This window comes from Triticum urartu, chromosome 7A (genome assembly GCF_056163025.1).
Source record: "Triticum urartu cultivar PI428250 chromosome 7A, HENAU_Tu73, whole genome shotgun sequence".
Taxonomy (NCBI): Eukaryota; Viridiplantae; Streptophyta; class Magnoliopsida; order Poales; family Poaceae; genus Triticum; species Triticum urartu.
The window spans coordinates 1140328-1167325 of NC_141879.1; the positions used below are offsets into that span (position 1 = coordinate 1140328).

Genomic DNA, 26998 nt, shown 5'->3' on the forward strand with positions numbered 1-26998 from the left:
AGTGACAGGTCACACCTTAAATAATTGTTTTTACAACTGGACCTCTCAATTATGAATTCCTAAATATAAACAATTACATGCACGTGAAACCTACTATTAATTGAAGCCTTTCCGGTGGCTGACTGCACCCCTTAAAGTGTTGGTGTGGTCGCCGGCGAGATAGAGTAGGACATGAGGCATTGCCCTATTCTTTCTCGTCGAAGCCTGCCGCCTGCACGTCGCCGGTCGATGTGACATCGATGATGGATTCGTCGTGGTCGGACACCGACACGTCCACCACGACGCGGCTGCGGCTCTTGGGGCCGTAGATCATCCATGTCGGCGCCGGAGTGTGCGACTCTGGCTTGTCGATGTCTGTCGCGAGGGCTGCCGCGGCCTCGCACGGCGAGCATGCCGCACCGTACCCTCAGCAGGTCGGCGCGCCAACGAAGAGGATCCGCGTCTGCAACGACGTGCAGACGCCAAACGGGGCGCACAGCCTCCGGTGAGGCAACGATGATGCGCCTCACGCAGAATCCACGCGCCATTAGGGCGGACGCGATGGATTCCCGACTGATCGAGTCCGGCCGCTGTTGGGCATTCTCCTAGCGGGCGCCGGGGAGTGCGATGCGGACTTCCATCTCCTCTTCGGGACACGACAGAGATGAGATCCCAGTTGCAGATCGGCTGACAAAGGACTCGATTCCGCTGCCCGCCATACCAGAGAAGGTCAAAGATCGCCGGATGTGTGCTTGGGGGCGGAGGGGAGGGGAGTGGAGTGGCTAGGGTTTGGTCCGGCAACCGAATGGGGACGAATGTATGTGATGTCGAGGTGGGCTTGTGCAGGCTGGATCCAACGTGACAAACATGCTATGGCCTCTTCATATCGGCCCTATATTTTGGCTAGATATAAGGGGTGTCAGTGAACCGATTGGTTGAGGCCAGTTTTAGGAGCCGGGTTGGGTCAGTTTTTTACTGATCAGTGATCGGGTCATCCGTCCGGGCGTTTGAGGCGGATCTGAGGCGTCCAGATGTACTTGGGCTTAACATGTGATGATGGTTAGCTTAGTATCTAAAATTGTAAAATACATGAAATTGGTGCTTGAACTCGTCCGACTGTGCAAATATCATTCCTTCATCCGTATCTGGTCGTACATCTAGCCTTGTGGCGTGCCAGCGTGATGGTGCCCCACCTGTTAGGGACTGGGAGCGGGAAAAAATTCCTCACATTTAATTTAATCACGTAGGTAAGCCTTGTAAATTAAAAAATAATAAATTGCCGTAATACAGGATGACCTCGTGGCCACGAATTTCATTGCACGAATATGTTTGCCTACCAGGCCACTCGAAACAGGCTTTCGCCTCGCTTTATATATAAACCAAGTACACAGCCAAACGATACAACATAGTGAGGTAACCCTCTTATAAAGTCAATCCCATGATAATCAGATAACACAGGAAGACCTGAAAACACCGCCACACTACACCGTAGTACACGTAGGCTCCACGACAACGCCCTCGGGAAGGGGAATGGCGCCAGGCGTCGCTGCTGTCGAGTCGACACCGGAAAAGGGTTTTCACCCGGAAGCCAGGCACAGAGAGCACCTCAACGACCTCTTCAAGAAGATAACGACGCCCACGAGCGTTGCCATTGTCAGTGACAAAGCGCAGAGCTTTCGCTCGGTAGCTCCCCATGCCACCAAGAGGCCTCCACAAGAGGGACAATGAGTCCAGATCCCCATCTCCAGATCGCTGCGGGTGGTCCACCAGGCCATACCCGGCTTCGGCGCATATGGAAGGGGTCGAACAGGATATATATGGGGTTGTTGCGGAAAAGTTAACTTTGGAGCATGGACGTAGTGTGCGCTTTTTTTCAAAATTCAAATAAACAGACTTTTACATATAACAAAATCTGATTTTTTTTTTTACATGCACACATACTCCCTCTGGTCTTAAATATAAGTCTTTCTAGAGATTTCAATACGAACTACATACGGAGCAAAATGAGTGAATCTTTAAAATAGGTTTATATATATCCGTATATAGTTCGTATTGAAATTTCTAAAAATACTTATATTTAGGAACAGAGGGAGTAGAAGTGTAATATATTGTGTGAATTTTCATCAAAATCCGTGTTTGCATGCAAGAGATACAAAAAAAAAGACAAATACATGCAAAAACCAGCTTGTTTTCTTGCCAGATTTTTGTCTTTTTAGGGCATATTATCACGTAAGTTCGAACAAAATTTGAAAGTCACTTAGAGCACAAGCATACGTTTTTTGTGTGAAAAGTTTAACTTATTTTGAAACTTGTAATTGACAGTTTTTTGCTTTGCTAAAAAATGAGCTCAATGGCCACAACGCTTCAAAAATCGGCTTTGGTTGCGATGTACCTCTTCAATGAATTTTCATATATGGCGCTCCTATGGGACAACACAAATTTTTTTTATTCTTTTTTTTGTACATTATTTTTACCATTTGAAAAAAATGTAAGAAAAAAAAAAACAACTGCCATAAACTTAAACAAAGTGTTAGTAGTGCATCTGAAAAATGTTTAACATGTTCTTGGAAAAGGGTTCACCTGTATTATAAAATTATAACATGTTTTTTTTAAATATGGATCGTGCATTACAAAATTGACAATATGTATTTAGGAAAAAGTTGAACGTGTATTAAATATTTTTACTGTGTAAAATTATCCTTACATTTCTACAAACACGATCAACATGTTTTGATTCATTTCTAAAATTTAATATTATTACACAATAACTTTTAATACATGTTAAATAGTTTACATTTCTACGAACACGGAAAGAACCGACGTTCATGAGTTGTTGCGTTGCTGGGCATCGGAGGAACACCTTTTTTTTCTTTTTTCTTTTTCTCTTTTTCGAAAAGGAGAAATACCCCCGGCCTCTGCATCTGGACGATGCATACGGCCACTTTATTGATTATTAACACAAGACCTTACAAAGTCGTACAACAGTAAGACCAAAGCCACCATCTTCGCAACCTCTGTCGCTACTCCTATCTAACTGATGAAGGGGCGCTGATGGTCTGGGCCTAATACCAAACAGACCTCGCAGCCAAACCTAACATCTGAGACCTGAGGTCCCAACCAGGACTCCTTCCGGTATGGGCACCCACCAGTCCGGCGTGCTCTTCAACCAGGCCCCCTGCCGGGTATGAGGCCGCCGCAGCCACGTACCATCAATCCATCTTCAGAGCTGAACTGTTGCATGAACCGTGCCAGGCCTCACTGCCATCGACACCACCACGACGCCAGACAGCGCCACCATCCTGCACTCGTCCATCATCACACGCCCACCGGCGAGACCCCCGCTGCTCCATGCCGCTGAGACCCGCCGTTGTCGACGTGCCAGATGCCACGCCGCTCCTCCTCTTGTCCCCTCCAGCCAACACTTGCTCCAAAACGATGCCCCCAGGAGGGAGAACGACATCGAAATGTCGCCATCGTCCGATCCGGTAGATCCAGATCAAGGGTTTCCCCCGGAACCTTTCGATTAGGTTGACGTGACCTGCAACGACGATGCCTCGAGAAGGGAACGACGTCCGAGACGCCGCCATCGTCCGCCATGACCGCAGTCAGACGCGATTTTCACCGGAAGCCACGGCGTCCCGATCTCGCGGTTGGCTGGAACGGAGCCCTCCGCCGAACCGGTGACGTTGCCGCCGATCCGATCCCACCGCCGGCGACGCCCCCGATGGAGATCCCGATCTAGATCGAAGACGACCTCGACCGAAACCCTGCCACCAGCACCGCCACATCGGAGGAACACCTATGGCAATCCTAACGTCGTACTTCACGAAGTGCAGGCGGCTGAGTTGATTGTGTTTGTAGAGTCGAGTAATGATTTGTACTATTCCTTCCTATTCGAATTTAAAAAATCTCGAATACGCGAGGTTGCGTATCATTTCATTGATAGGGTAGGAGAGAATACAAGGTTGGCGTCCTGGGTATCGTGCACATTAGATGGCGGTACCCAGGCACAGAGGTGAGCAGAGAGAAGTAGGAGGATGCTCAGCCTCGGTAGTTACATTTTATGCTACAGGAATTGTCCGATCGAGCCTTTTGGCGCCGGCTCTTGCCCATAGTTTGGCCTCCTGTTTGATGTCGTCGAGAAGGTCGCCATCGGAGGGTGTTATGTTGTCGAAGAGGACTGTGTTGCGGTGCTTCCAGATGGCCCAAGATGTGAGGATAATTAGGGAGTTAAAGTCCTTTTGCGTAGGCTTGCTGGTACATTTGTCTTTGTCGCGGTCCACCAGTCGAAGATGTCGGTGCTGCCGTCGGGCGGTATTGTGGGCATGCGGCACCAGGCCAAGATGTCATGCCAAATAATGCGCAAGAAGACGCACCCAATGAGGAGGTGATGGAGAGTTTCGTCATCCTGGCTGCACAGTTTGCAGATGGGGTCGTGCGGCAGGTCGTGTCGCGCGTGACGATCGGCGGTCCAACATGGGTTGAGAGAGGCAAGCCAGAGAAAGATCTTCGCATTGGAGGGAGCCCAAGTCTTCCAGATGAGCTGTCAGTAGGGTCCGGTAGTAGCCCCAAGGAATAGCGCTTGGTAGGCAGACCGTGCCGAGTAGTTGCCGTCGATAGTCCACTTCTAGGACAGCTTATCTGGCTCCTCAGAGAGTTCAATGCGTTGGAGTAATCTCCATGGCTGAGCGTACTCAATGACCGCAAAGGGGTTTAGGTTGCTGTGGATGTCCGTGATCCAGCCACGAGCGGTGAGAGCCTCACTAACAAGTCGTCGTCCTCTGCATCGCCTCGGGATGAGGGAGGATAAGATGGGCGCGATCTCCGTGATAGATTTGCCATGGAGCCAATGATCCTGCCAGAACTTGCAGGTGTTGCCGTCGCCGAGGGTTCAAGTTGTCGAGGCGCGAAAGAGCTAAGAAGCCTCAGGATCGGATGGCAAATGGAGATGTTTCCAGGCACGCGCGGGGTTAGTGTGCTGCAGCCAGAGACAGCTTTGGTTGCATTCATCCTAGAATTAGTGCTGGTTTAGATTAGTTTGGGAGAAAAGTATCTACTAGATCACACCTGTTTTTGTCTACCCAAAAGTTCTTGCCGGACGTTGTCTTTCCTAAAAAAAAAAAGAAAAATCTACCTCGATTAAGTTTCCATCCTTGCATCCAGCTTTCTCACACGTTTGACTTTTCATGCACGCATACATACACGCGCGTTTGTTTTAGGCAGTATCCAACCAGCCGCGTCCACCGCTTTCCTTGCACGGTCTTGCATGCATACACGTGACACATCCATCAAGAGAGTTGTGCTTTGTTTTTCTTTGGACTGGTTTGCTTTGCCAGCTCCACGGTCCGGTGGCTTGTTTGCTGCTTGCTAGCCTAGACTCTGTAGGCATCGGTCGCTAGTAACCGGCTTGATAAAAAAAAGAAAAAAAAGAAAAAGAAGAAAAAGAAAGAAAAAAAGAAAAAGAAGAAAAAGAAAGAAAAAAAAGAAAGAAAAAAAAGTTTAGAAAAAAAGATCAGGCCGTCTCATCTCTTTTGGACTACTTTGTTCTGTTTGCTACTTCGGACATTATTTTTGCTACTACTTGCTCACAACTTTGTCTACCATCTATTTTCGAGTGTTGCCATACACTGTGTTTATACCTCACTTATATCTAGCTATTTAGAGCTATCATACTTTCATCGCTTTCCATTCACTTGATTCAGTATCTGGGCTTAGATTGTTTTATCTCTTATTAGTCGACTGCCAGCACTAGCTAGGAGTTTGAGCAATTATTCAACTTGCATTGCTTTTTGCTAAATTGTGCCATTAATATTGTGAGTTGAGAAGCCTTTGCCAAGCTACACTTTTTCCTACCAATAAGTACAGGTCCCGGCTTTACTGATTCCTGGTTATCGCTCCATTCAATCTCCATTGGTAGTTTGAAGCCAACACCAACGCGCCGATCATCACCTGTTGCATTGGTAAGAACAAGTAAGAATTTGATACTAAGCTTGAGTGTGAGCGAATTTTCTCCACCACGTCCTACTAGTTGATATGGATTATACACTGTGTTTTTTCTCTCTTTCGCTAACAATGGCACAGGAACAACCCACACTTGACGGCCTCACCGCAGATGTGAAAGTCACCAGCGAGCGTCTCGCTCAACTTGAGGGTGCTCAGATTGCGGCTGAGAGAGGCTCAAGGCCATAGAGGATGCACAGGGTGTTGCGAACGCACAGCTAAAGGACATCTTGTCACGTCTGGACGAGTTGCGCACTGCACCCCCCATCAACAACAACGTTGATCCTTGCAACTCGACAGGTGGCGCCGCTATTTCGCGAGCTCAACGTGTGCCCATGGGTCATCCGCAACATCCAACTACTGCCACTGATGCCGCCACCATACACCGGCAACAACGCATTCCTCCCCGTGTCAACGATGAATATGGGGATAACTATGCGGATTATTCCGGTGACACCGAGGACGACCAAGCGGTCAACCACCACAATGACCGTGCTCATCGACAACTACATTTCAACCGTCAAGGTATGGCACGAGGTCCACACAGGTATGATGTTCGAGATTATGACCACTCCCGTGCTAAAATTAAATTTACTATGCCTGCTTTTAATGGTAAATATAATCCAGATGCTTATCTTGATTGGGAACTTTCAGTTGAACAAAAATTTGCATGTCATGATATTCCTGAGAACCAAAGAGTTAGGGCGGCCACTAGTGAATTTACAAACTTTGCTTCCATGTGGTGGAGTGAATATTGTTGTATTAATGCAAATAATATACCTACTACCTAGGGTGTTTTAAAACGAGCTATGTGACAACGTTATGTTCCTTCATATTATGCTCGTGACAAACTAAATGAATTGCAACGTTTAAAACAAGGTAGTAGTTCTGTAGAGGATTATTATCAAGAATTGCAAACTGGCTTAGTGCGATGTGGATTAGTTGAAACCGAAGATGCTATGATGGCTAGATTTTTAGGTGGTTTGAATCGTGATATTCAGGAAATATTGGACTATAAGGAGTACAATTCTATTACTTGTTTGTTTCATTTTGCTTGTAAAGCTGAAAGGGAAGTACAGGGACGACACAACAAGGGACGAGGTAACTTTTCTACACACTACAGGAATCAGCTAATTTGCCGTCTGTGGGTGTCTTTGCCGTCAGCTTTTCATCGAGACTGATGGCAAAGACTCATTTTGCCGTCAACTGTTGACGGCAAAGAATGGATGGCGGCAAAATAGACTTTGCCGTCTGTATTTATTTGGCAGACGGCAAAGAGCTCATTTTACCGTCTGTTTTCACTTGGCAGATGACAAAGAGCTCACTTTGCCGTCTGTTTTCATTTGACAAACGGCAAAGAGCTCACTTTGCCGTCAGTTTTTATTGGGCAGACGGCAAAGACTTTGCCATCTGGTTTTTTTTCTGTGGGCAAAATGATAGTATTGACTTTTCAAATTATTTGAAAATGTAAACAAGGTCGAAAGTATATGAAATTTGGTGTGGTATTGGTTTATAGTTTCTAGAATGCATAGAATTTTTTTGAGAAAATTTACTAAACATTAACATGTTTATTTTGCCAAAAGTAATAGGGTAAAGAAGCACAAATTATTTGAAGGTTTCCTATTGGCTGGAACCAAACACCCCTGGATCGATGACGTGGCGGGGTTGCCCCACGCCCCACACCCACCAGTACACCATGCGCACGTTCCCACCCCATCTCCCTCGATCTCTTCTCTCCTCCACAGAAACACAGCAGCAGCTTCCCTCACATGCGCGCCCTAGCAGCTGCCTCGCTAGACTCCGCCACAGCAGCTGCCTCGCCGGACTCCGCCGTGGCCGCCCCTCGCCCGACCCCGCCGCGGCCGCCCATCGCCGGACCCCTCCGCGGCCGCCCATCGCCGGACGCCGCGGCAGCCGAGCTTCCCCCGACTCCTCCTCTCCTTGCCGGACTCTGCCGCGACCGCGCCCTCACCAGACTCCCGGCCGCCCCGAGCACCGAGGCCCCAGCCACCTCCTCTTCGCCCCTCGCTGCTACCCTCCGCGGCCACCCCTTACCGGACCCCTCCGCCGCCACACCTCGCCGGCCCTGCCGCGGCCGAGCCTCACCAGCCTCCTCTCTGGAAGAACGAACCCGGGCCGCTGGACGTGCTCACCACCGGACCGACAGCCGCCATCTTGCCGCTGGACGCGCTCACGCAGGAACGTCGGCGGCCATCTATCTCCTCTGCCGCCTGAACGACAAAGGACAGCCATGGACGTCGCTGCAGCCAGAACGACCAAGGACGTCGCAGCCATATTTTATTTAATCAACTAAAGTTTCTTTGCCGTCTGTAGATTATTGAGGCAGACGGCAAATCAATGCGGGGCCCACCTATTAATAGAAAACCCTAGACCTTACTTTGCCGTCTGGGGTGCGAAAAAACCTGACGGCAAAACCTTTGCCGTCAGCCCGATGAAAAGCTGACGGCAAAGTAGCTGTTTGCTGACTTACTCTTTGCCGGCAGACTTTGCCGTCAGCCAATAGACGGCAAATTCTTCGCCGTCATGTTTTCAGTCTTTGCCGTCTATAAATCACAGACGGCAAATTACCAGATTCCTGTAGTGACAGGTCGACACTCATCATGGACACACTCTCCAACTGTCCTACCCATTACCGAGAAAACACCACATATCTCGAACAATGGTGCTCTCCCAACAAGTCCAAAATCAGCTCCACAGTCCTCTGCAGCTTCAAAAGCAATTTCTCAAGCACCCACCACTTCGTCTGCACGCACAAGGGACATGAAGTGTCACATATGCAAAGGTGGCGGGCACTTGATGAAGGACTGCCCAAATAAACATACTTTCATTGTGCGAGAAGATGGTGAGTACTCCTCTGCTAGTGATTTGGATGAACATACATGTGCTATGCTTGCTACTAATAATGCAGGTGACACTAAGGAGCATGACACGGAGGAGATACATGTTAATGCTGCGATGGCAGATCAGTACCCAAGCCTTGTAATCATGCGAGTACTTAGTGCCCGGGTGGGGCATACTGAGATGCCTCAACGTCATAATCTTTTTCAAACTAAGTTTGTTGTCAAAGGGCATTCCGTTCGTGTGATCATTGATGGTGGAAGCTGCAATAATTTGGCGAGATTATAGAGATGGTCGAGAAACTTAGCCTCACCACTACGAGACACCCCCATCCATATTTCATCCAATGGTTCAACGACTGTGGTAAGTTGAAGGTAACATGTCGTGTGCGAGTACAATTTACACTTGGGTCATATCATGATTACGTTGACTGTGATGTCGTACCTATGCAAGCTTGTTCTTTATTGTTAGGTCGACCTTGGCAATATGATAATAGTGTTACTCATCATGGTAGAACAAATTTGTATACTCTTGTGTTTGAAGGAAAAACCATCAACTTGCTTCCTATGACCCCCGATGAAATAGTAAATGATGGGAAAGCTAAATCAAAGGATCATACTATGCACACCATGATTGCTTTCAATTCTGAAAAATTTCCGTTGAGTGTCTCAACATATAAGTCATATATAGATTCTGTGTGGGACAAAATTTATCATGATATTCATAGCGGTGCTATTATCAGTTTCCGACACTCTCATGAGCTAACACATTTGAAACCTAGTATATGTGCTGCAGCTATTTTTGGTTTTCTCTGAGATGAATTTAAGGTACACAAACGTCGAGGACGAGTTTGTTTTCAAGGAAGGGAGGATGATGTGCTCATCTGTAACATGGCTATACATGTAACTGCTACGCTTGGACCTATGACTAAAGCGCGTGTGCAACGAATAGCTAGCCAGGTACTATCGTTTTTTTGTACGTATAATTTAACTGACAAGAATATGATGTTACACTCATATTTTAATTTATTTGTACTTAGGAATAAAATGATGAAAGAATCAATCAGAGAGTCACGCGGAGATCAATCCAACCAGAGCAAACACCATATGCATGCATGTCACACCGAACCATGCATGTTACGTGCACAAGCGCCAAAGTATTTCGCCTTGGCACCATGGACCAAGATGGGCCACGTGGGCCATGAGACTTGGGCTGCTCCAAGTGCTTCTCCACGTCAATCAAGAGACACAAGCGTGGACTAGTTGCAGCCGATCCGTGGACAACATAATCTACAAGGAAACCAACAGCTATGGGCTACGGCGGCGGCCGTCCATAATAAATACTTAGCATCTTTTAGGGTTTAGACTTGGGTTTTGTTTAGAGAAGTTTAGCTATATTGCTATTTTTATTTGTCTTCGCTCGTAGTGGCTAGTGCGACCGTCAAGACATCCTATTAGAACCCCATCTTATGAGATTAATCCCATCTAGCATATTCGCAATTTTGAGATTGCTAGGCTATTATTTTCTTGCATGTTCTTTGATTTGCTTGCAGGAAAAATCCTTAGTGGATAGGTCGATCGCACCGTTGGCTCGGTCGATAACGCCGTGGAGTTGGTTCAACGATTGCCGTGGATATCAGTCGTGTACGGTTCTCCCTGTACGGTTGGTAGCCGGATCGTGAGGGTCAAGTCCCACCCAAAATCATAGTTATCTCCCTCTCATCGAAAGATCGGGTCCCCAGTTCACATCATATAGACAAACACAATGTCACTAGTATGCCTCTACTTGACTAGCTCATTAATCAAAGATGGTTAAGTTTCCTAGCCATAGACATCAGTTGTCATTTGATGAATGGGATCACATCATTAGAGAATGATGTGATAGACTTGACCCATTTCGTTAGCTTAGCACTGGATCGTTTAGTATGTTGCTATTGCTTTCTTCATCACTTATACATGTTCCTACGACTATGAGATTATGCAACTCCCGAATACCGGAGGAACACTTTATGTGCTACCAAACGTCACAACGTAACTGGGTGATTATAAAGGTGCTCTACAGGTGTCTCCGATGGTGTTTGTTGAGTTGGCATAGATCGAGATTAGGATTTGTCACTCCGATTGCCGGAGAGGTATCTCTGGGCCCTCTTGGTAATGCACATCACTATAAGCCTTGCAAGCAATGTGACTAATTAGTTAGTTGTAGGATGATGCATTACGGAACGAGTAAAGAAAATTGCCGGTAGTGAGATTGAACTAGGTATTGAGATACCGACGATCGAATCTCGGGCAAGTAACATACTGATGATAAAGGGAACAACGTATGTTGTTATGCGTTTTGACCGATAAAGATCTTCGTAAAATATGTGGGAGCCAATATGAGCATCCAGGTTCCGCTATTGGTTATTGACCGGAAACATGTCTCGGTCATGTCTGCATAGTTTTCGAACCCATAGGGTCCGCACGCTTAACGTTCGGTGACGATCGGTATTATGAGTTTATGTTTTTTGATGTACTGAAGGTAGTTCGGAGTCCCAGATATGATCACGGACATGACGAGGAGTCTCGAAATGGTTGAGACATAAAGATCGATATATTGGACGGCTATATTCGGACATCGGAAGTGTTTCGGGTGATTTCAGAGAAAACCAGAGTGCCGGAGGGTTACTGGACCCCCCCCCCCCCCGAGGGGAAGTTATTGGGCCCTTAGTGGGCTTTAGTGGAGAGAGAGGGCAGCAGCCAGGAGGTGGCGCGGCCCCCCCAAGGGAGTCCGAATTGGACTAGGGGAGGGGCGCGGCCCCTCTTTCCCTCTTCCCCCCTCTCATTCCTTCCCCCTCCTAGTAGGACTAGGAAAGGAGGAATCCTACTCCTACTAGGAGGAGGATTCCTCCCCTCCTTGGCGCGCCCTAGGGCCGGCCGGCCTCCCCCCTTGCTCCTTTATATACGGGGGCAGGGGGCACCCTAGAACACACAACAGACATTGTCTTAGCCGTGTGCGGTGCCCCCCTCCACCATAATCCACCTCGGTCATATTGTTGCAGTGCTTAGGCGAAGCCCTGCGCCGGTAGCTTCATCATCACCGTCATCACGCCGTCGTGCTGATGAAGCTCTCCCTCAACACTTAGCTGGATCGAGAGTTCGTGGGACGTCACCGAGCCGAACGTGTGCAGATCGCGGAGGTGCCGTACTTTCGGTACTAGGATCGGTCGGATCGTGAAGACATACAACTACATCACGCGTTGTCATAACGCTTCCGCTTACGGTCTATGAGGGTACGTAGACAACACTCTCCCGCTCGTTGCTATGCACCACCATGATCTTGCGTGTGTGTAGGAAATTTTTGAAATTACTGCGTTCCCCAACACCATGCAGCCCTGGGAGCGGTCAACCCCTCCCCTCTTCTCATTGTTCGCCAAAATTTCATTAAAGTCTCCTATGCACATCCATGGACGTCCCTCCTGGTGTTGTTTGTTCAATAGATTCATTGTCCTCCATGTTTCTTTCTTCCTACACGCCTGCGACTCCCCGTACACCCCCGTCATCCTCCATACAGACCCATCCTCATCCGTTATGTCAACGTCAATGTGTCGTCTCCTCACAGACCGCAGCGACACATTCACGCCCCTTCTCCATAAGATAGCTAATCCTCTACTTCTGCCATCCGGGTTCTTCACACACATGGTTACCAGCCCTAGCTTCCACCTGTACTATTCCATTTCCCTCTCAAACAACTTTGTCTCGCATAGAAACAAAACATCGGGATCCTCCACCCTCTTGAGATCCAAGAGGCCACGAACTGCTGGGCCATTCCCGAGCCCCCGGCAGTTCCAGCTGAAAATCATCATTGTGCCCGGCGGGGCTGCTCCTGCAGCCCGGCCGATAATATAATTGAGTTGTTTGCCACCTGCTCCACCTCCTAGCCACCCCCTTCCTTAGCATTCTCCCCTTCTTTGGTGGGTACACCCCCATCTTCACCATCTGCATTCCGTTTCTGCCCTATTACATTAGCACCCAGACCATCGCCACTCCCCGTCACCCTGTCCTCCCTCCTGACTTTCTTGTAGGTCTTCGGGGTGTACCCCTCCTTCCGATCCTTCTTTTCTTCCAAAGAGCTAGTCCCTCCAAGCTTCTTCCCCCCTTCACAACCTCACTAAGTGGTTCTCCTCTTCCCTCATCAGTGCCATGATACTCCATCACAACCATAGAATTATCCCTGCTACCCTCATCTTGCTCTGTCGCCACTGCCTTCACAACCCCCACCCCATCAGCATCAGCTCTCCCACCAACCTCATTAGTTCCCCGAAGTTAAGTTTCTTCAGGATCGCCAAGTTACCCCCCTTCTTTGGATCCTTGATTGGGCTAGTGACCTCCTCCTCCTCCCCCGACTTCCCTTCACCCAACCAAAAATCTGACTTGCGCCAGGAGGTGCTATCGCTACGAGCTCTACTCGCTGGCCTTCCAAAACCATACACTCTTCCTCCCCCCGAGCCACTACCACTTCCACTAGAATGGTTCCTCCAGTTCCTTCCTTCCTATCCACCCCTCCGGCTACCCATATCCGCTTTTAGCCATCTACCAAACTGTGCTTTCTCTCCCTTCTTCAGCTTCACCGAGCAGCCTTTATCGACATGCCCTAGCATACCACATATGTAGCAGAAATCTGGTAGGTACTTGAACTCAAATCGGCAGAACGGGCGCTCCTCCTCCTCACCCACACTCTGCTTCTCTCCTATTTCATCATCGCTTTCCACCTCCTCGCCTAGATAGACTCCTTGCATTATGGGCTTGTTGATAGGCATTCGCACTTTGATCCGCAGGAACCTGCCCATGGCTGACCGGTCTGCCCCTGTGTCCATCTCCACGAACTTCCCCACTAGGTTCCCAATGTCCTCCGCCGTGTCCTCCTCCATCTTCCCTAGTGGCAGCCCAAACACTCTAAACCAAATTGGCACCTCCTCAAACACATACTGATCGATCTGCTTGCTTGGCACAAAATCCATCATTACCTCAAGATCATTGTCAAACATCCATGGGCCGTCCTCCAACGCCTGCACTTCCCCGACTCATGTTTGAAGGTGAAGAGGAAAACATTGTCCCCCAACTCCTTGCAGTCCACCCCCTTCAAAGGACACCAGCACCGGCCCAGTGACATGGAGATCGCATACGGGTGCGCTAGTTGATAGCACCTTCCCCACCGCCTGGACGTCCCCAGTCTTCGCCTTGTCTTTGGACGCCCAGTGGATCTTCACTCCCTTATGTTCCTTCTCCGAGAGCTTCATCTTCTCCATCAAACCCTCCACCCCTCTCCATGGCGCCGACGAACAAGAGGCAAAGCCTGGAACCCTAGGTGTGTGTTTTACGATCCCGTGCCCTAGGGGACACGAGGCAGGCCTTAAGTGGGGACATGGACAGATCGCGCAGAGAGATCACACTCGTAGGGCCGAGATCTCAGAGGAGGGAGCCGACGACGAGATAGGAAGACGTCCACAGGCGGCGGGGGAGACAGGAAGGAGCCCAATCGCCTCCGCGATCGCCGGACAGAACGTAACCGTCACCAACGTGGGACGGACTAGGCGAGATTAGGACAACATCTAATTAAGCAACCTCTATTGTTCTACGAGAACAACAGACTCGACCGGGAATGACCAATAAAAGATGCGTATTCATGAATAATAAAAAGACGTACTTAACACACAAATCGATCGACGATATATATGCTTTAACCAAATGAAAAATGCCTTCTAGTTTTGACATCACGTCTGGGTAGGCTATTACTCAGCGTTTATATAATTAACAGACTCAACAATACATCAATCCTGGAACGAATAAATAATCCTGGGCGGGCATACACAAGCATACGCACAGCCAGCCAAAGCATTCAGAGACTGAGACCAACATGTCTATTTGGAATTCCTTGAACCAAATCCCAGTAAGCGCCTCCTCTTGAGAAGGCTCCCTCCAACTTGTGGCAGTAAAGGATACATAGTTCCTTGAGGGCTTGGAGCTGCTGCAGGAGTCCCTCTGGCGATGTCTCTAGCATTGGGCAGTTACCGATACATAGCTCCTTGAGCTGAGGGAATGATGCAACCACTCCTTGTCCTGCCACCTCCTAATGCCATCTCTCTAGCATAGGCATGTCTTCAAGTATCATGGTTTCCAGCTTAGGAAAGAAGAATGGTGGAGAAATACAGGATTCCACATTGTCTGCATCATCATTACCAATGCATAGACTGGTCAAGCTATGCAACCTATCCAAATACAAGTTCCTAAGAGAGGGTAGTAGCCATAGTGGCGGAATATCCTTGCAGTTCTTGCAACGACTCAGATGAAGTTCACAAAGATGCTCTAACAGTGTAGAGTTGTGCATCCATGATGAGAATTTAGCACTAGTGTAACCAATTAACAGTAATACTACAAGTCCTATATGAGAACGAAGTTCCTCTAAAATTCCTTCTGCATTACTATCTACTTCATCTCAATCACTTGCGTTGTAAGGACCATACCAATCGAGTGACAATCGTTTTAAATTATGCTTGGCAGATATATTGCCTTGTTTAGCATTTTCTGCACTATGCACATTTCTCAGCCCTGTCAAAGAAAGACCACCACCTAGATTCAAAGCTTTCAGCTGATCAATTCCACGGCCTTCATCACTATCAATGACATAATTTGTCAATGTCTGTAGAGAATCCAGCTGACCAATACCTTGTGGCATGCGCTTCAACCTACCACATCCAACAAGGAATAGCTGCCGAAGACTGCTCATATATCTCATGCCTTTTGGTAATTTCTTAAGCTTCTGACAGCCAATTAGCTTCAATGTTTGCAAGCAATACAACATGACTATGGCTTCAGGCAATGCAGATATATAAGAATAGGAGTAATCTAGATAGCGAAGATGCTTCAAGTTTGTCATGTCTCTTATGATCGACAATGTCTTCCATGCTCGTAAGGACATGAACTTTGACTTGGCCATACTCAGATACTTGCCCTCATTGAAATGTGTCACAAACTCTTCCCTTTGGACTAATATCGTGCGGGGTCAAGGTGCTATAATTTCCTTCATGGCTGCAATTGTATTAGTGCTGGCATCCGTGGATCCTTTAAGAATTTCTTTACATGAAGAAGATTCTTGCAGAATGGAGCAATCATTTCCACTTACAAAGTTAGCAAGATCATGCATGAGATCATGCATCTTGCAAGCATATGATAGGTGAATCATATCATCTTTATAGTAGAAGTCTGGATTCTTTTGAATCTCCACATCTTGGAGGAAGTATCTCCAAACTAGCACATCAAAAATTTGTTGGCCTCTTGTTTCTGATACAATAAAGTCATTTTCCATCCATAACTGGATTAACATGTCTTTATCCATCAGGCTATCCTTGGGGAAAATAGCACAGAAGGAAAATCACATTTTTTGCTTCTGATGACAAGTAATCATAGCTTACTTGTAGTGTGGGTACAATCCCATTAGCTATGAGGATGTCATCTTCCCAGACATCACTATCCAGAACAAAAACCACTGACTAAGATGCTTTGAATAAAGTAAAGTTGCTATGGTCTTGATAGCAAGAGGCAATCCCTTACACTTGTGGACAATACTCTTAGCCACTGAAACCAATTCCTCTTGCCTGTCCACTTCTCTTCTAAATGCTTTTCTATGACAAAGCTTCCATGATTGATCCTCATTTAGAAGTGATATCTGATGTGGAGGAAGTGTGCCCATGATAGAAGCAACTTGATCACTGCGGCTTGTCACAATTATAGCACTACCTGAGCCAGCATGTGGACACAGCAATGATCTCATATCATCCCACTTCTGTTTGTCTTCGTTCCAAACATCATCCAGCACTAGGAGGTACCTTTTCTTGGCCAATACTCCACTAAGCCCCTTCTGCACTGCCTCCATACGAGTCAGATCACACTTCTTCATCGTGGCCACTTCTATTACAGACCGGATTATTTCTTCGATAACAAACTGGTCAGAGACACAGACCCATATAACCAACTCAAAATGATTCACCACTTTCTGGTCATTGTGCACGAGTTGAGCAAGGGCGGTCTTACCAATTCCCCTCATACCAACTATGGGGAGCACCCTGACATTATTGTTACTATCATTACTGTTGTGGGAGTGGTCGAGCAATATCTTCACAACTTGTTCCTTGTCATCTTGTCTGCCGACAATCTCTGACTCATCAACATAATAGTGTGTTTGTGGATGATCAACATGTGGTGCCTCGGCATGCTGTAGGAAGTGGAAATTGTTCATCTCCATAACTAGTTCATCTATCATTTCAAGAGCAACTTTCATCTTCCTGCTCATGGAAAGAGGAAAAGTAATGCGTCGATTGACGGTGCCTGAAATGAAAATGAAAACCAATAAAACTGGAATTAGAAGGCTTCCATATTTAGATTGAACTTAAAATATAGTCAGAGTGGGAAGAGGAGCACGAACCTTGCATGTGGTGGAGCGGCGGATATGAGCGACACAGCGACACAATGCCTAGTAACGGAATTCGTCGAGGATGTCGTCGGCTTGGTAGGCGGCGGCTTTGAGGTCCGTCATCCACTGGTTGACGGCGGGGTTGGTGCGGCTCTTGGCTTCGGCAGCCAGCAGGATGCACTGGACAGCAGCGAGGTGGCGCTTCAGCTTCCGGCGGGCCTTGTCGAGCCCCCACGCCCGCAGCAGCTCGCCCACCAGCGCGTCACCGGTTTTGGCAGAGACGCTGACCAGCAGCGGCATTAGCAGGGGAAACATGTCGCCGCGGGTGGGTGGCTCGTATCAATCAGTGGGTGCTCCGGTGCGGTGATCTGACGATGACTCTCCCTGTGATACTAGTAGCTCTCCATGTGATTTGACGATGCCATCAGTTAGTACGAGGCTAGCATACCAACGCGGAAGATGCCTCCATCGTTTCCTCCGCACCATTGAATGCATACAAAGACGATCGGATTTTCATTGTTTTCTATACTATAAACTGGTTGTCATGCACGGCCGAGTGTCGTTTCTCCCAAAGCCTATTTTCGTCGACGACGACGATGACGTATTCGTTTTGAAGCCGTCGTGCGTAGCGCGTGCTGCATTGAAACGAACCTGATCTCGAAATGTTCAGGGCGTGCCACCCCTCCCTGCCGCCGCCGCCGCCGCCGCCCATGCGCGCCTCCCGTGCTGGCTGCCGCCGCCGCCGCCTCGTGCCTCCTCCCGCGCCAACGCCACCACGCCGCCGCCGCCGCCGCTCGCGCAATCCTGCGCGCTGGCCGCTGCCACCACCCGCTTGATCCCGTCCCGACCCAATCCAGCCGTCAGCCTGCACCCGCTAACCCGATCCAGCAGCTGCCCGCCCGCGCCCGCTAACCCGATCCACTCCCGCCCCAGGCCGCCCCAGGCCGTATCTACAAATACTCCGATTATAGACCCTTTTTTGTAAATTAATAACGTGTGGTATTATTTTTTCCTATTGTAACGCACGGACCCTTTTGTTAGTAATATGTAACTTGCCGTCACGACTGTATATGCTATAATAGTGACGAGGGACGGGCTTACAGTACTGCCGACATGCATGAAAATTTTGGCCAACGGGGACGGGAAGGCATCCGAGTCAGATATTTTGGAAGCACCAACGGCAACATATATGGCCGACAAAAAAGAGAAAATATCGCCAACGTGCGGCTGCGGACGGCGACGGCCTCCCGTTCCCCTGGTTCAGTCTTCAGCGCCCGGCCGGCCTCCCCAAGGCCCTGCTGCCACTTCGGGTTTCGGCAAACGCAAGCAACGAGATCGATCGACCTCCGGCCGGCAATGAGCAAGCAAAATTAAACCCATCAGGTAATTATTACTGTATTAATTTAGCTTCTCATGTCGACGACGTACTCTTTGGTTGGTGCATCAGATTCAGATCCAATACTCTCATATATAGCTAGATGTACTCCCTCCGTTCCCAAATATAAGTCTTTCCAAAGATTCCAACAACTGACTACATATGAAGTAAAATGGGTGAACCTACACTCTAAAATATGTCTACATACATCCTTATGTTATTGTTCATTTGAAATGTCTAAAAAGACTTGTATTCAGAAACAGATGATGTAAATGTCATCAGATCCAATGGACTGCTAGCTACTCCTTCCATCTCATAATATAAAATGTTTTTGCAAGCTAAGACAGCTTGGAACAGTTTCGGCAATCAAATGCTGAATCAATTAGCAAGATCATGCTATTGTATTGACCCCTCTCCCGTCCAGACTCCATCCGCTGGAACTGGACGGGTTCAGGGGAATACTCCAGCAAGTCTGCCTACCATATGCAGTTCTCTGGTCGCTTGGTGCCTTTCCGCTCTGCTAAGGTTTGGAAAGCACAGGCCACCCCCAAATGCAAGCTCTTCGCCTGGCTTGTCCCGCATGTCCTCACGGGGGAAAACCTGGCACACAATCCGATATGCCGCCTTTGCATGGCATCCAATGAGACAGTCACTCATCTCTGTAGAGATTGCCCCTTCTCGCAGCGGTATGGAGGACCGTCAACGCCGTGGAGGGAATGCCTAACCCAAGCCCACCGGATGATGGAACCTCCATCAACACGTGGTGGGAGGGCTTCCTTGCCGGTGTTCCAGCTCAAAATGGGCGGGAGCGCAGTGGTGCCATGATCTACACGCTCTGGAACATCTGGAAGGAGAGGAACCGTCGAGTTTTCATCGGCAAGAGGTTGACCTACCAAGAAGTCGCCCAACTAGCTTTGACAGATATTCGCTTGCACAGATCCAGTTACTTTCTCATTCGCGAGTAATCCACATGCCGACGATGTTTGGGAGGCTCCCCAGCCACCCGAATCTTATTGGGAAAAGCCTTGTGTAAACTATTTGTAACATTCACTCTTCTTCTAATTGAAAGGCAGCGCTCCTGCCAGTTTCTCGAAAAAAAAGCTGTAGTGCATCTTTTATTCTTTGTAAAAATGTAATGCATTTTCACCCGCAAATAAATAAATAACTTTTTAATCCATTTCCACTAGCGCTTCTTTTTTGCAAATATGGATGATAGTTGTTAGTATATGTCAATTGTCAACTATATGTTATATAGATGCCAGATTATACGCTTATTATTATTTTTCTTTTTCCTCTTGATTTAAGTGCCATATATAGCGGGCTATTTACGCAATACTAGAACAAAATGGCTGCATCTGACGAGACAGATATGTCGCTGGCACGCACAATGGTGCAAGATGTGCCGAAGACTGCTCATATATCTCATGCCTTCTGGCAATTTCGTGAGGTGTATACAACCAATGAGCTTTAATGTGTGCAAACTATACAACATGATAGTGGCTGCAGGCAGTGCAAATATATCAGAATTAGAACAATCCAGATAGCGAAGATGCTTCAGGCTTGTTGTCTCAATTGAGAATGTCTTCAATGCTCGCAAGGACATCGATTTCGACTTGGCCATACTTAGAGGAATCTCGGTCCTGGATTTCCTTTGGAACACTAGTACCGTGCGAGGTTGGGGAGCTAGAATTTCCTTCATGGCTGCAATGGTATTTTTACTGACATAATCGATCGACAAATGTCGAGCCTCATGGTGTAATGAACTAGAAACCGTGGATCCTTGCAGACTTTCTTGATTTGATGAAGATTCTTGCAAAAAGGAGCAATCATTTCCGCTTACTGAGCCAGCAAGGTCATGCATGAGATCATGCATCTTGCAAGTAGTTGGTCGGTGGATGAAGTCATTCATTTGAATCTCCATATCTTGGAGGAAACATCTCAAAATTAGCACATCCAAAATTTGTTGGCCTCTAGCTTCCGAAGGAATAAAGTCATTTGCCATCCATAGTTGGATTAACATGTCTTTTTCCATCAGGCTATCCTTCGGGACAATAGCACAGAAGGAAAAGCATATTTTTGCGTCTGATGGAAAGTGATCATAGCTTAGCTGTAGTGCAGGTACGATCTTAGTTGCGAGGACATCATTCTTCCAAACATCACTATCCAGAAGAGAAAACCAGTCACTTTGTTGCTTTGAACTAAGTAAGCCTGCTATGGTCTTGATAGCAAGAGGCAACCCTTTACACTTGTGGACAATACTCTTAGCCATTGAAATGAATTCCTCTTGTTTTTTCACTCCCCTTCTAAATGTGTTTATGTGAAAAAGCTCCCATGACTGATCCCCATTTTGAAGAGATATGTGATGTGCAGGAAGTGTGCCCATGATAGAAGCAACTTGATCGCTGCGGCTTGTCACTAATATAACACTACCTGAGCCAGCATGTGAGCATAACAATGATTTCATAGCATCCCATTTCTGTCTATCTTCATTCCAAACTGTAAGATTAGGGAAACCACACGTTGTGGTGCCTTGTATTGATCAATATATATAGGTTACAAGGAGGAGTTCGTATCGGACAATATACGGACACCTATACAAGGACTACACATATACAACCGTATAACTATACAAAACCAATACGGTTATATATTCTAACACCCTCCCTCAGTCGTAAACGGGCGTCGGCGAATGTTAAGACTGTCCCGAAAATCCAAAAAGAGAGGAGATGGCAATCCTTTGGTGAAAATGTCTGCAAATTGAGAAGAACTCGGAACGTGAAGAACCCGGACCTCGCCTGTGGTGACACAATCTCGCACAAAGTGTAAATCGATCTCCACATGCTTGGTGCGCTGATGATGAACGGGATTCTGTGTCATGTAAACAGAGCTCACATTGTCACAAAACACCACAGTGGCACCAGTCACCGGTCGATGAAGCTCCTGAAGAAGCTGCAATAACCAACATGTTTCAGCCACGACATTTGCAACTGCCCTGTATTCGGCCTCGGCACTGGAGCGAGAGACCGTGTGCTGCCGCTTAGCAGACCATGACACCAAGTTAGTGCCAAGAAATACACAATAGCTTGAGGTAGACCGGCGAGTGTCAGGGCAACCTGCCCAATCAGCGTCAGAATAGGCCAGCAATTTGTTGGAGCTGCGTCGAAACAAAGTGAGGCCATGGCCGGTGGTACCGCGGATATAGCGAAGCACACGCTTTACAAGGAGCAAATGATTAGCCCGAGGATCATGCATATGAAGACAAATCTGCTGCACAGCATAAGAGATGTCCGGCCGAGTGAACGTGAGGTACTGAAGACCGCCTGCAATACTACGATACTCGGTGGGATCTGCAACTGGATCACTGGACTTGGCTGAAAGTTTGGAGGTAGTATCAACGGGAGTAGAGATGGGTTTGCACTGCAACATGCCAGCTCTGTCAAGAAGATCCAATGCATACTTCTCCTGTGAGAGGAACAAACTGTCCTTGCTGCGTGTGACAGAGATGCCCAGAAAATAATGAAGATCACCCATATCTGTCATATTGAATACGGTACGAAGAGAGGCAATCAAACTGTGCAACAATGTCGAGGAAGATGCAGTCAGGATAATGTCATCCACATAGAGCAAGCCATGTCAGCACCACGCCGATAGACGAACAATGAGTTGTCGGACTTGGAGCCAATGAAACCAACCGATGCAATGAACGAAGCAAACCGCTGAAACCATGCTCGAGGCGCCTGTTTCAAACCATAGAGTGATTTGTTGAGACGACAAACCTTATCAGGGAAACGAGGATCAGTGAACCCAGAAGGCTGACGAGCATAAACAGTCTCGATGAGAGTGCCATTGAGGAATGCATTCTTGACGTCAAGCTGATGAATGGACCAGTCACTAGAGAGAGCAAGAGAGAGCACTGTTCGAATAGTGGCTGGCTTAACGACCGGGCTGAAAGTTTCATCAAAGTCGATACCTTCCCGCTGAGTAAATCCACGAAGCACCCAACGAGCTTTGTAGCGATCCAAAGAACCATCAGACTTCATCTTGTGACGGTAGATCCACTTACCAGTAACAATGTTAGCATTGCGAGGTGGATCAATGAGGTCCCAAGTGTTGTTGGAGAGAAGAGCACCATACTCCTCAACCATAGCGGAATGCCAATTTGGATCCTTGAGAGCACCACGATAAGTCCTCGGTATTGGAGATAAACCCTCAACATGAAGATCAAATATCTTTTTCGGCTGCACAATGCCCTGTTTAGCACGAGTGGCCATGGCGGGGGATGGTGGCGGTGGAGGGGCCCGCGGCCAGCGGGTCCGGGGTGGATCCATAGCGGCAGGAGCCGGCGACGGCGTTGCCGGCGGTGACGTGGCTGCAGTAGGAGAAGGACTCCCAGCAGGGCCGCCATCGGGACTCCCAGCAGGGCCCTCGGCAGAAGCTCGTGCCCGAGGCGACCGGGGCGAGGTCGGTGGCGGCGACCGAGGCGAGGTCGGTGGCGGCGACCGTGGCGGTGGCGACGGCGACCGTGGCGGCGACCGTGGGGCCACGTCCGGTGTCACCGTACCTGGCACGGTGAACGGCATCAACGAGACCGGCTACTCAGTACCCTGCAAAAAATCATAAGTGTGCAGGGAAGGAGTAGGAGTTGACGAAGATGGAGTGGAGGCAAAGGGAAAGGTTGACTCATCGAACACTACATGACGAGAGATGATGATCTTTTGGGTGGAACAATCAAGGCAACGATAGCCATGATGCCGTGATGGGTACCCTAGAAACACGCATGGCACGGAGCGAGGCGCAAGTTTGTGCGGAGCAACGGCTGTGGTGTTGGGGTAACATAGACATCCGAAAACCCGAAGACCAGCATAGGCAGGATCTACGCCAAGTAAGGCACGAAAAGGAATACGATCCGAGATTGCCTTGGAAGGCAGCCGATTATGCAACATAACGGCGGTGTGAAGAGCTTCGACCCAAAAACGAGGTGGCATACTAGCTTGGATAAGGAGTGTACGAGTAATGTCATTAAAAGTACGAATAATGCGTTCGGCTTTGCCATTCTGTTGCGAAGTGTATGGACATGAAAAGCGGAGTGCAATTCCATGGTGCTGGGCAAACGAATGGAGGAGTGAATTATCGAACTCACGACCATTATCACACTGAATAGCCTGCAAGCGTGCACTAAACTGGGTGAGCGCTAAAGCACGAAGGGACGACAAGTGCGAGAAGGCTTCAGACTTAATCCGTAGAGGGTAAACCCATGCATACTGAGTAAAATCATCGAGACAAACGAGATAATACTTAAAGCCAGAAATACTCTCAACAGGAGATGTCTACAAATCACAGTGAATTATTTGAAACGGAGTAGTGGTTACACGATTGGTGGAAGAAAAAGGAAGACGAACATGACGACCTAACTGACAAGCATGACACAAACTACTTTTATTCTTTTCCCTAGGGATAATCGAAGAACGAGCTAATGACTCCATGACGGGCCGCCCAGGATGCCCAAGCCGGCGGTGACAAAGTGCTGCATCGACGATGAGGAAGGCGTGTGGCTGGCTGGTAGAGGAGGGGCAGATGGAGTAGAGAGCTCCGAAGCTATTGCATCTGAGGATCTCGGTCCTGGATAGAAGATCCTTCATAGAAAAACCAAGAGGGTCAAATTCGACTGAGACACGATTATCAATGGTGAACTGACAAACAGACAAAAGGTTTTTTAACTATGTTAGGAACTACTAAGACATTACTAAGGCAAAGAGGACGAGAGGTGGTGGAAATAGGAAGACGTGCATGCCCGGTACCGGTGATTGGAAGAGTGGAACCGTTACCGACAACGACAGCACGACGAGAGGAGGAGGGGGGAGACACGGAGGTGAGCATACCGGGATCGGACGCGAAGTGGGAGGAGGCGCCGGTGTCCATCACCCATTCCCTGGAGGGTGCTTGCAGCCCCATGGTTTGGAACTGATGCATTAGCGCGGCCTGGTCCCATGAAGCCGAAGTTGATGCCGGTGTTGATGGAGCCGTGCCGGTGAGACCATAGGAGGGCTGTCCATAGGCGTAGCCGTAGCCGTAGGGAGCAAGGCCGTACGGGTTCTAGGCGTAGAACGCATGCGGCGACTAGGTGTGCCGGGGCGCGTAGCTGGGCGGCGCGCGACCGAGCAGCCCCCCTTGGCCATAGGGCCACATCTGGATGGCGCCGTTCCAGGGATGCTGCGGTGAGGGCCAGGAAGGAGTGGCAGCCTGCGGGGTCACGGGCGCCGGGATGATTTCCTTGGTGACTCCAGCGGCGGCCTTCTTCTTCTTCTTTCCTTTTCCAGGAACCTTGCCAGGGTTGCCGGTGTTGGTGAAGAGGGCCGTGTCCGAGTTGCGGGCGCGGCGGTTTTTGCGTTTCATGTCTTGGAGCGCAAGCAACGAGCGGCACTGCGCGAAGGTCATACCGGGCATGAGCGAGACCAGATCGGCGGCGGACTCGTATTGCTCGGAGAGGCCGTTGAGGCAGTGAACCACCATCTCGGCATCATCAACGGGGGCACCAAGATCCGCAAGCCCATCGGAGAGGGACTTGACCTTCTGAAGATAGTCGGCCATACTCATCTCTCCCATCTTGACATCGCTGAGATCGGCCGTGAGGTGGAGTTGACGATTGATCTTGTGGTCGTTGAAGAGACCGTTGATGTTGTTCCAGAGATCGATGGCGAGGGGATCGTCGCCGGGCGTCATGACGGCGTCGAGGATACTGAGCGAGACAGACCCATAGAGCCAAGAGACGACGGTGGCGTCGAGGAGAGACCACTCCGGGTTCGGCGCATCAGGAGCATCGAAGTCGAGGTGATCCAGGAGGGCGTACTTGCGACAGGCGGCACGGAAGAAGGTGCGCCACTGCCGGTGAACGCCGGTGTCGAGCGCGAGCTCGACGGGAACGTGGCCTTTGATGGAGTGGAGGCCGACGGCCTGGGCGTGCAGCGAGGTCAAGGAGAAAGACCCCGCGCTCGTCCTGGATCCATCGGCGGCGGTCGCGAGAGGCAGCTTGGCCTTGGCGGCCTCGGCGGCCTCGGCGTCCTGGCGCTCCTTGGTTGCCTGGTTCGTCGCGTTGGCGTCGGGCTGCGACATGGATGCGGCGGTGCGGGCGCGGCGGGGAGAGAGGAGGTGGTGGCTTCGGCGGCAGCGGAAGGAGGAGGAGGGCGGCACAGGCTAGGGTTAGGCTTTTAGGCTTGATACCATGTAAGATTAGGGAAACCACACGTTGTGGTGCCTTGTATTGATCAATATATATAGGTTACAAGGCGGAGTTCGTATCGTACAATATATGGACACCTATATAAGGATTACACATATACAACCGTATAACCATACAAAACCAATACGGTTATATATTCTAACACAAACACCATCCAACACTAGGAGGTACCTTTTGTTTCCCAACACTTGACTAAGTTTCTTATGCAGTGCCTCCATCTCACTCAAAGTACACTTGTTCATACCCACAAGACCAACTCAAAATGATGCTTCACCCTTTGATCATTGTGCACAAGTTGAGCAATGGTGGTCTTACCAACTCCCCCCATACCGACTATTTGGAGGACCATCACATTGTGATTATTACTATTGTTGTGGGAGCGGTCGAGCAATATCTTGGCCTCGGCGTCCAACAGGATGCACTGGACGGCTGAGAGGTGGCGCTCCAGCTTCCGGCGGGCCTTGTCCAGCACCCACGCACACAGCAGCTCGGCGACAAGCGTGTCGCCGGCCTTGGCAGCCACTCTGCTCACTAGAGGTATCAGCAGGGAAGCCATGTGAGAAACGCATCGATCAGAATCTATGAGAGCGCATCACGCGCCTGACGAGCGCCGCAGATGAGCTTGCTCAAGGAGTCAAGGACGAGGACGAGGCCCAGACTGCACCGTAGCCCGACGGCGTGCTGGCGCTGCGTGCTCTGTACGTATCACCAACCGTTTATTTATGCTGTTTGACAATATTGGTCTAGCTAGTGGTATAGATCTGCAACAGATAAAAACGAGGAGTGATGTTCTGGATGATATTCTTGGCCAATAGTTTTCAGACGGCCCGTGCAATGGGGTAATTTACTCTTAGTTTGCAAATTTGCTAGAGTAGATAAGAATTACTCTGCAGTATTGCAATACGATTGATTTAACTTTACAGAATGAAATAATATTTTCCATATCTTCAGATGGATTTGCTCATCTATCACAATTTCTTTGATACTTCGATTTAGAATAATAACTTTCACAATAGTCAGTCCAAGAACTACTCTTTTAGTCACTTGTCTCAAGGATGTCTAGTGATAAATTCCTTCGTAGTTATAGTATAGCGTGACAA

The 26998-nt window shown here is 48.7% G+C and overlaps 2 pseudogenes; both read right to left on the reverse strand.

Moving 5' to 3' along the window:
• Positions 1-14715: 14715 nt before the first annotated feature.
• On the reverse strand, positions 14716-17601 carry LOC125525133 (putative disease resistance protein RGA3; annotated as a pseudogene).
• Positions 17602-17952: 351 nt separating this feature from the next.
• On the reverse strand, positions 17953-26454 carry LOC125525128 (putative disease resistance RPP13-like protein 1; annotated as a pseudogene).
• Between the last annotated feature and the right edge of the window lie 544 nt (positions 26455-26998).